This window comes from Zea mays, chromosome 8 (genome assembly GCF_902167145.1).
Source record: "Zea mays cultivar B73 chromosome 8, Zm-B73-REFERENCE-NAM-5.0, whole genome shotgun sequence".
Lineage (NCBI taxonomy): Eukaryota > Viridiplantae > Streptophyta > Magnoliopsida > Poales > Poaceae > Zea > Zea mays.
This window is the reverse complement of record NC_050103.1, coordinates 16,070,508-16,081,883: the sequence shown is the minus strand read 5'-3', so window position 1 is coordinate 16,081,883 and position 11,376 is coordinate 16,070,508.

Here is an 11,376-nt window from a genome sequence, read left to right as displayed (position 1 = left end):
GTTCAACACAAACCAATAAAAGATCAAGTTAGGGTTCAAAAGAAAGGAGCAAAAGAAACCGAAGAGAACCCTGGACTGGCGCACCGGACTGTCCGGTGCACCACCGGACAGTGTCCGGTGCCCAGGGCCGTACGGCTTCAAACTTGCCACCTTCGGGTTTCAGAAGAGCCGCTTCGCTATAATTCACCGGACTGTCCGATGTGCCAGCGGAGCAACAGCTAGCCAGCGCAACGGTCGACTTCAACGGTCATCTGACAACGCATAGTGCGCGGACAGTCCGCGTAGAAGTCAGAGCAGCCACAGAAGGCGCACCGGACACTGAACAGTGCATGTCCGGTGCCACATGGATACAAATCTCCAACGGTCGAAACCGTCAGAACCCTAATAGTTGGGTGACGTGGTTGGAGCACCGGAGTGTCCGGTGCGCCCATCGATAGCAGCCTGCCCCAACGGTTGAATTGGTGGTTGGGGGCTATAAATACCCCGCAACCACCTCCACTCCAAAAATCCAAGCATTCACTACTCCTCATTCAATACAAGAGCAAAGTGCAACACTCGAAGACACAAACCAAAGCCTCCGATCCAATCAAAGTCCACAATTCAACTCTAGTATTTTAGGACTTGTGAGAAGATCGTCTTGTGTTCTTTGTTGCTCTTGTTGCTTGGTTGGATTTCTTCTTTCTCACATTCTTACTCTCAAAGCCTTGTAAGCGAAGCAAGAGACACCAATTGTGTGGTGGTCCTTGCGGGGTCTAAGTGACCCAGGAAATCAAGGAAGAAAGCTCACTCGGTCTAGGTGACCGTTTGAGAGAGGGAAAGGGTTGAAAGAGACCCGGTCTTTGTGACCACCTCAATGGGGACTAGGTTCATTGGAACCAAACCTCAGTAAAACAAATCACAGTGTCATCTGCTTTATTTTCTTGGTTGATTTGTTTTCCCCCTCTCTCCTGGACTCGGATTTTATTCTAACACTAACCCTGGCTTGTAGTGTGTTTAAAGTTGTAAATTTTAGTTTCCGCCTATCCACCCCCCTCTAGGTGACTTTCACCTTCCCCTTCCTTTGCTAGAGGATTTGTCGAAAGCTCTTGATGATAAGAGCCATATCCTCGTTGTCGAGCTTGGAGGCGTCGATTGGGAGTCTACTTGGTGTAGACTCTTCCTTCTTTTCTTTCGTTGCTTTGAATGCAACGGGTTGCACCTCGGGTGTAGAGGTGGCGCCTTGCTCCAAGTTGACAATATGTTTGGAGTCTTTGATCATAAGTTCAAAGCTCACAAACTTGCCAATTACCTCCTCGGGAGACATATGTTTATATCTAGGATCTCCACGGATTAGTTGCACTTGAGTGGGATTATGAAAAACAAGAGATCTTAAAATAACCTTGACCATTTCATATATGGTCATACCATTTGGTGCTCCCAAGGTAGCGACTTGGTTGACCATCATCTTGAGCTGGTTGTACATTGCTTGTGGCTTCTCTCCTTTGTTGAGAACGAATCAACCGAGTTCTCCCTCGATCGTTTCACACTTGGTGATTTTGGTCACCTCATCCCCTTCATGCGCCGTTTTGAGGACGTCCCAGATTTCTTTGGCACTCTTTAACCCTTGCACCTTGTTGTACTCCTCTCGACACAAAGAAGCAAGGAGTACAGAGGTGGCTTGGGAGTTGAAGTGCCATATTTGGGCGGCCTCATCGAAGTCGTAGTCCTTGATGCCCACCTGTGGTGCCTGCGCTCCAAACTCAACAATATCCCATATGCTTTCATGGAGTGAGGTTAGATGGTGCCTCATTTTATCACTCCACATACAATAATCTTCACCATCAAAATATGGTGGTTTGCCTAGGGGTAGGGAAAGTAGAGGAGCATGTTTAGGAATGCGAGGATAGTGAAGAGGCATCTTACTATACTTCTCACGCTCTTGGCGTTTTGAAGATGTAGACTCGGTGCCGGAGGTGGAAGGTGATGAAGAACCGGTCTCGTAGTAGACCGCCTTCTTCATTTTCTTTTTCTTTTTGTCTCCCTTCCTATGTGACTTGATGGAGCCTGCAGATTCCTCTTTATTCTTGTTGCCGGTCTCCTTCGATGGAGTTCTTTCTTTGATCTTCTTCCCCAAAGATCCGACCTTTCCCTGGTTACCATCTCCTTCTTGGCGTGTTCTCCCGACATCATTTCGAGTTGTTAAACTCTAACGAAGAACCGGGCTCCGATACCAATTGAAAATCGCCTAGAGGGGGGTGAATAGGTGAGACCTGAAAATTATAAACTTTGAACACGCACTTCACCCGGGGTTAGGGTTAGGGTTAGAAATAAATAATATTGAATTCAGAGTGCGGAAGATAGTTCTTGCTATGAGTTGCTCAATCAATGCGGATAACTTTTGGAGCTAACTCAAAACAATGTGAGCAAGCGAACTTTAGAGAGAGAGGAGAGGGAAGAAACAAATCGAATGGTGAAGATCAACACAAGTGGACACGGCGATTTGTTTCTCGAGGTTTTGTTCCAAAGAACCTACTCCCCGTTGAGGAGGCCACAAAGGTCGGGTCTATTTAAACCCTTTCCCTCTCTCAATCGGTCACCTAGACCGGTCGAGTGCTTCTTCTTAATCACACAGGTCACTAAGACCCTGCAAGGATCACCACACAATTAGGTATCTCTTGCTAGCTTTACAAAGCACTTAGAAAGACTAGAGTGAGAAGAAGAAAGCAACCAAGCAACAAGAGCAACAAAAGAAACACAAGTCACCCTCTCTCAAGTCACTAAGCACTTGATTTGATTTTGGAGCTTGGAGAGGATTTGATGCTTTGATTGTGTCTTTGGAGTGTATTCTTTGCTCTTGTATTGAATGAGAAGAGTGAGAAGCTTAGATGGCTTGAATGGTGGTGGTTGGGGGTTATTTATATCCCCAACCACTATTCCAGTCGTTGTTGTCGATGGGCACACCGGGCAATCCGGTGGTGCATCGGACACTCTACTGTTGACTATCCGGTGAGTGCCACGTTAGCCAACCATTGGGGTTTGGAGTTGTTGACCGTTGAAGTCTTATGTCATCTTGCGGCACCGGACAGTCTGGTGGCACACTGGACAGTCTGGTGCGTTCTGACTATGCAGACTGACTTCTGACTTTTGCTCTGCTGACTGTGCTACAGTCAGTGCAGTCGACCGTTGGGCGAAGTTGACCATTCCTTCGTTGTCTCGCCGGGCAGTCCGGTGGTGCACTAGACAGTCTGATGAATTATAGCAGACGCGCGTTGAGAAAACCCGAGAGCGGCCAGTTCACGAAGGGCTGCAGCCTGGGCACCGGACAGTGTCCGGTGTGCCACTGGCTGCACCAAATCTTGTATACTCCAAACTTTGTAGAATTCCCTCAAGTCTTTTTCTTTGTATGTTTATGTTGAACTTTATGCACCTGAGAAAACATTCACTTGGCAAACTAGTTAGTCTATATGATTTGTTATGGACGTCAAACACCAAAATCGATTATAGGAAATGTTAAGGCCATTTCCCTTTCACAAGTTTATACAGACAACTTAAAAATTCTTTACAAAACCCCACAGGGCAAAAAAAGTCTACACTTCTGAGGGAGGCGAGTCGTCACCAGAGTGTCATCAGGAGGCACCACGACGAAGTAGAACCCGACAGGAGGAGTTGACACTAGCGGAACCACTTCATCTTCAAAGTGGCATGCCAAAGCCAAGCCCAACCCCTCAACGACGTCAGTGAGACTCCGCACCTCGGCTTCGATGAGGTCATCCTCATCTGGCAGAATGTAGCCTTTGCACACCCTTTCGAGATTGATCTCACAGTGGGAGGCGACTACGACCAATGCCCGCTTCACCCCAAGGGTGGACGGCCTCGTGGAGTTCGCTCCACACGTAGCCACTCAGTGCTTGAATGCAGCTCCGCAAGGACTGACCCAAGGGAATGTCCCAACTCTGAAGCTTTGGCCGAAGTTTGCCACCGCGTTGGACAGGTCCTTCAGCTCGGTGATCTTTAATTTGGTCCACGGTCCGTGAAAGTCGCCTAGAGGGGGTGGATAGGCGGAAACTAAAGTTTACAACTTTAAACACAATACAAGCCGGGGTTAGCGTTAGAATAAAATCCGAGTCCGAAAGAGAGGGAAAACAAATCAACCAAGAAATAAAAGCGGATGAACACGGTGGTTTGTTTTACTGAGGTTCGGTTCTAAAGAACCTAGTCCCCGTTGAGGTGGTCACAAAGACCCAGTCTCTTTCAACCCTTTCCCTCTCTCAAACGGTCACTTAGACCGAGTGAGCTTTCTCCTTAATCAAACGGGTCACTTAGACCCCGCAAGGACCACCACACACTTGGTGTCTCTTGCTTTGATTACAAGTCACTTGAGAATAAGAATGGGAGAAGAAGAAAGCATGACTGCAAAAGCCAAGCGACAAGAGCGACAAATAATACACAGATCACTCTCTCTCTCAAGACACTAATCACTAATGATAACTTGTCTCAATTGTGGAACTTGGAGAGATTGGAAGCTTTGATTGTGTCTTTAAATGGATTGCTAGCTCTTGTATTAAATGTGAAGGATTGGAGTGCTTGGGTGAAGTGAATGGAGGTGGTTGGGGTTGTATTTATAGCCCCCAACCACTTCCTAGCCGTTGCCCCCTTTCTGCCGACTGCGGACGGTCTACGCCCCTGGTCCGGACGGTCCGCCCCTGCACATCAACAGCTGAAATTGCAATGGTCAGCAGTAACGACTACTATGCATTAAATGTGTCGTCAGATGTAAGATAAAGCAGTCACGGATGGTCCGGTCGTGCACCCCGGACGGTCCGCGAGGACGCTAAAAATACATTTTACCGAACTCGTCACCTTCGGGTTTTTCTGGTTTTCACCGACCAGACGGTCCGCGCTTGGTCTCGGACGGTGCTCGCTTCTTCGTCGAACGGTCCGTAGAGTAGACTTGTGTTTTTGCAGTGTTCTTGTCCGAGGGTCACCTTGGTGCTGCGGATGGTCCGTCGCAATGGTCCGGACGGTCCGCGCGTAGGTGTTTTTTCCAAAAAGCTTCTCCTGTCGGACAGTCAATTTAGAATAGTTGTAGATGAACTTATGCACCTGTGAAATGATCAACTAGGCAAACTGGTTAGTCCACAAGGTTTGTGATGGTCGTCAAACACCAAAATCGATTATAGGAAATATTGAGACTATCTCCCTTTCAATCTCCCCCTTTTTGGTGATTGATGCCAACACAAACCAAAGCAAATATAAAGTGTAGAAATGTAACTAGATTGCATTTTGACAGATGTGCATAAGTTATTTTGAAATGAAAGCATTTCTAAGTATATAAGTTTGATTTGATATTTAACATTTTGGACCACATTTGCACCACTTGTTTTGTTTTTGCAAATTCTTTTGGAAAAATCTTTTCAAAGTCTTTTGCAAATAGTCAAAAGTATATGAATAAGATTGCAAGAAGCATTTTCAAGATTTGAAATTTCTCCCCCTGTTTCAAATGCTTTTCCTTTGACTTTAAACAAAACTCCCCATGAATTGAAATTCTCCTCTTAGTTTTCAAGAGGGTTTTAGTAGATACCAATTGGAAACATTTTGAAAATTATCTTTAAATATACCAATTGAAAATAATCAAAATAATTTGAAATACATCAATTAAAAAAATTTGAAGGGTGGTGGTGCGGTCCTTTTGCTTTGGGCTTAATATTTCTCCCATTTGGCATTAATCGCCAAAAACCGAGACTTTTGTGAGCCCTTTTAAACTTTCTCCCCATTGGTATAGGTAAATAAGAGTGAAGGGTTTATACCAATTTGGAGTGCGGAGTACGACGAAGGATGAATGATACCGGTAGAGTGGAGTGGAAGCCTTGTCTTCGTTGAGTACTCCATTTCCCTTTCAATATACGACTTAGCATAGAAATACACTTGAAAGCACATTAGTCGTAGACATAAAAGAGATATGATCAAAAGTATATAAATGAGCTATGTGTGCAATGTTTCAATCAAAATTCTGAGAATCAAGAATGTTTAGCTCATTCCTAAGTTTGGTAAAGGTTTTCTCATCTAGCGGTTTGGTAAAGATATCGGCTAATTGTTCTTTGGTGCTAACATAAGCGATCTCGATATCCCTCCTTTGTTGGTGATCCCTCAGAAAGTGAAACCGAATGTCTATGTGCTTAGTGCGGTTGTGTTCAACGGGATTATCTGCCATGCAGATTGCACTCTCATTATCACATAAGAGAGGGACTTTGCTCAATTTGTAGCCATAGTCCCTGAGGGTTTGCCTCATCCAAAGTAATTGCGCACAGCAATGGCCTGCAGCAATGTACTCGGCTTCGGCGGTAGAAAGAGCTACTGAGTTTTGTTTCTTTGAAGCCCAAGACACCAGGGATCTTCCCTGAAACTAACAAGTCCCTGATGTGCTCTTCCTATCAATTTTACACCCTGCCCAATCAGCATCTGAATATCCTATTAAATCAAAAGTGGATCCCTTGCGGTACCAAAGTCCAAACTTAGGAGTATAAACTAAATATCTCATGATTCTTTTTACGGCCCTAAGATGAACTTCCTTATGATCGGCTTGGAACCTTGCACACATGCATACAGAAAGCATAATATCCGATCGAGATGCACATAGATAGAGTAAAGATACTATCATCGACCGGTATACCTTTTGATCTACGGATTTACCTCCCGTGTCAAGGTCGAGATGCCCATTTGTTCCCGTGGGTGTCTTAATGGGCTTGGCATCCTTCATTCCAAACTTGGTAAGTATGTCTTGTATGTACTTTGTTTGGCTGATGAAGGTGCCCTCTTGGAGTTGCTTGACTTGAAATCCTAGAAAATACTTCAACTCCCCCATCATAGACATCTCAAATTTTTGAATCATGATCCTACTAAACTCTTCACATGTAGATTTGTTAGTAGACCCAAATATGATATCATCAACATAAATTTGGCATACAAACAAATCTTTTGCGATAGTTTTAGTAAAGAGAGTAGGATCGACTTTACCGACTTTGAAGCCATTAGTGATAAGAAAATCTCTTAGGCATTCATACCATGCTCTTGGGGCTTTCTTGAGCTCATAAAGCGCCTTTGAGAGTTTATAAACATGGTTAGGGTACTCACTATCTTCAAAGCTAGGAGGTTGCTCAACATAGACCTCTTCCTTGATTGGTCCAATGAAAGCACTTTTCACGTCCATTTGATAAAGCTTAGAGTCATGGTAAGTAGCATAGGCAAGTAATATACGAATTGACTCAAGCCTAGCTACGGGTGCATATGTTTCACCAAAGTCCAAACCTTCGACTTGTGAATATCCTTTGGCCATAGGTCGGGCTTTGTTCCTTATCACCACACCATGCTCGTCTTGCTTGTTGCGGAATACCCATTTGGTACCTACAACATTTTGATTAGGATGTGGAACTAAATGCCATACCTCATTCCTCATGAAGTTGTTGAGCTCTTCTTGCATAGCCAACACCCAATCCGAATCTCTTAGTGCATCCTCTACCTTGTATGGCTCAATAGAGGAGACAAAAGAGTAATATTCACAAAAATGAGCAACTCGAGATCGAGTGGTTACCCCCTTATGAATATCGCCGAGGATGTAGTTTCACGTGGTGATCTCTTTGAATCGCTTGGTGGACTCTTGGGTGTGGTAGTCTTTGACCCTGAATTTCTTGATCATCTTCCTTGTCTTGATCAACTTCATCTTCCCCTTGATCATTGTCCTCCTCTTGAGGTGGCTCATCTTCTTGATCTTCATCTTCATCATTTTGAGCTTGATCATCATCTTGAGTTGGTGGAGATGCTTGATTGGAAGATGACGGTTGATCTTGAACTTGTGTGTGCTCTTTGGATTCCTTAGGACACACATCCCTAATGGACATGTTCCTTAGTGCGACACATGGAGCCTCTTCATCATCTAGCTCATCAAGATCAACTTGCTCCACTTGGGAGCCATTAGTCTCATCAAACACAATGTCACAAGAAACCTCAACTAATACAGTGGATTTGTTGAAGACTCTATATGCCCTTGTGTTTAAGTCATATCCTAGTAAAAAGCCTTCTGCAGCCTTAGGAGCAAATTTAGATTTTCTACCTCTTTTAACAAGAATAAAGCATTTGCTACCAAAGACTCTAAAATAAGAAACATTGGGCTTTTTACCGGTGAGGAGTTCGTATGATGTCTTGTTGAGGATTCAGTGAAGGTAGAGCCGGTTGATGGAGTAGCAGGCGGTGTTAATCGCCTGAGCCCAAAATCGGTCCAGAGTCTTGTACTCATCAAGCATGGTCCTTGCCATGTCCAGTAGAGTTCTATTATTCCTCTCTACTACACCATTTTGTTGGGGTGTGTAGGGAGAAGAGAACTCATGCTTGATGCCCTCCTCCTCAAGAAAGCCTTCTATTTGTGGGTTCTTGAACTCCGTCCCGTTGTCGCTTCTTATCTTTTTGATCCTTAATCCGAACTCATTTTGAGCTCGTCTCAAGAATCCCTTTAAGGTCTCTTGGGTTTGAGATTTTTCCTGCAAAAAGAATACCCAAGTGAAGCGAGAATAATCATCCACAATTACAAGACAATACTTACTCCCGCCGATGCTTATGTAAGCGATCAGACCGAATAGATCCATGTGGAGTAGCTCAAGCGGCCTATCGGTCGTCATGATGTTCTTGTGAGGATGATGGGAGCCAACTTGCTTTCCTGCTTGACATGCACTACACACCCTGTAATACTCCCTTAAATGCTACTGAATCATCACTTCTTCTAAAGACAGTAACACCTATATCCGTAAAAAGACAGTTGCAATCCTTTTTACATAATTGAGAAACTGAAAGCAAGTTATAATCTAAAGAATCTACAAGAAAAACATTGGAAATGGAATGGTCAGGTGATATAGCAATTTTACCAAGTCCTTTGACCAAACCTTTATTTCCATCCCCGAATGTGATAGCTCTTTGGGGATCTTCGTTTTTCTCATAGGAGGAGAACATCCTTTTCTCCCCTGTCATATGGTTTGTGCATCCGCTATCAATGATCCAACTTGAGCCCCCAGATGCATAAACCTATAAAACAGTTTTAGGCCTTGTTCTTAGGTACCCAAACAGTCTTGGGTCCTTTTACGTTAGAAACAAACACCTTGGGTACCCAAACACAAGTCTTGGAGCCCTTGTGTTTGCCCCCAACATATTTGGCAACTAATTTGCCTGATTTGTTAGTAAGCACATAAGATGCATCAAGGGTCTTAAATGAAATGTTTGATTCATTTGATGCAGTAGGAGTTTTCCTTTTAGGCATTTTAACATGGGTAGAATGCCTAGAGCTAGATGCCTCATTCTTATACATAAAAGCATGATGGGAAACCGAATGAGACTTTCTAGCATGAATTTTCCTAATCTTATGCTCAGGATAACCAGCAGGATATAAAATGTAACCCTCGTTATCCTGAGCCATGGGAGCCTTTCCCTTAACAAAATTAGACAATCTTTTGGGGGCATTAAGTTTAACATTGCCTCCCTGTTGGAAACCAATGCCATCCTTAATGCCAGGGCGTCTTCCATTATAGAGCATGCTTCTAGCAAATTTAAATTTTTCATTTTCAATTTCATGCTCATTAATTTTAGCAGTTAGTTGAGCTATGTGATCATTTTGTTCTTTAATTAAATCTACGTGATCATGAATAGCATCAATATTAATGTCTATACATCTAGTACAAATAGTAACATGATCAACAGTAGATGTAGAGGGTTTACAAGCATTTAATTCATCAATCTTAGCATGTAAAATAGCATTCTCATTTCTAAGATTGGAAATAGAAACATTGCAAACATTCAAGTCTTTAGCCTTTGAAATTAAACTAGCATTTTAAATTTTAAGGCTAGAAATTGATTCATTCAATTTATCAATCTTAGCAATCAAACTAGCATTTTCATTTCTAAGATTGGCAATTGAATCATGACAACCATTTGATTTTTCAACCTTATCAATTAAACTAACATTCTCAGTTCTAAGGTTGGAGATAGTGTCATGGCAAATGCTAAGCTCTCTAGTCAAGTTTCACATTTTTCTATCTCCTGAGCATAAGCATTTTTCACTTTAACATGCTTTTTGTTTTTCTTAATGAGGAATTCCTCTTGGCTGTCCAAGAGTTCATCCTTCTCATGAATAGCGCCTATTAATTCATTTAATTTTTCCTTTTGTTGCTTGTTAAGGTTGGCAAAAAGACTAAGCAAGTTATCTTCATCATCACTAGAACTACCCTCATCACTAGATGTATTATACTTGGGGTTGGTTCTAGCTTGTACCTTCTTTTTCTTGCCATCCTTTGCCATAAGGCACTTGTGGCCGACGTTGGGGAAGAGAAGTCCCTTGTTGACGGCGATGTTTGCGGCATCCTCGTCGGAGGAGGAGTCGGTGGAGCTCATGTAGGAGTCCCATTCCCGACACACGTGGGCATCGCCGCCCTTCTTCTTGTAGTACCTCTTCTTTTCCTTTCTCTTTCCCTTCTTGTCGTCGCCCCTGTCACTATCACTTGACATAGGATATTTAGCAATGAAATGACCGGGCTTACCACACTTGTAGCACACCCTTTTGGAGCGGGGTTTGTAGTTCTTCCCCCTCCTTTGCTTGAGGATTTGGCGGAAGCTCTTGATGATGAGCGCCATTTCCTCGTTGTCGAGCTTGGAGGCGTCGATGGGGAGCCTACTTGATGTAGACTTTTCTTTCTTGTCCTCCGTTGCTTTGAATGCAACGGGTTGCACCTCGGGCGTGGAGGTGCCGCCTTGCTCCAAGTTGACTATTTGTTTGGAGCTTTTGATCATCAATTCAAAGCTCACAAATTTTCCTATAACCTCCTTGGGAGACATTAGCTTATATCTAGGATCACTACGTATTAATTGAACTTGCGTAGGATTACGAAAAACGAGTGATCTTAGAATAACCTTGACCATTTCATGGCCATCCCACTTGGTGCTCCCGAGGTTGCGCACTTGATTCACCAAGGTTTTGAGCCGGTTGTACATAGCTTGTGGCTCCTCTCCTTGGTTGAGGACGAATCGACCGAGCTCCCCCTCGATCGTCTCCCATTTGGTAATCTTGGTCACCTCGTCTCCTTCGTGCGCCGTTTTGAGGACGTCCCAAATTTCTTTGGCCGTCTTTAACCCTTGCACCTTATTATACTCCTCTCGACATAAGGAGGCGAGGAGTATAGTTGTGGCTTGGGAGTTAAAGTGCCGAATTTGGTCGGCCTCGCCCGAATCGTAGTCCTTGTCCCCTACCTTCGGTACCTGCACTACATACTCAACAATATCCCATATGCTTTTGTGGAGTGAGGTTAGATGATGCCTCATTTTATCACTCCACATACAATAATCCTCACCATAAAAAAATGGTGG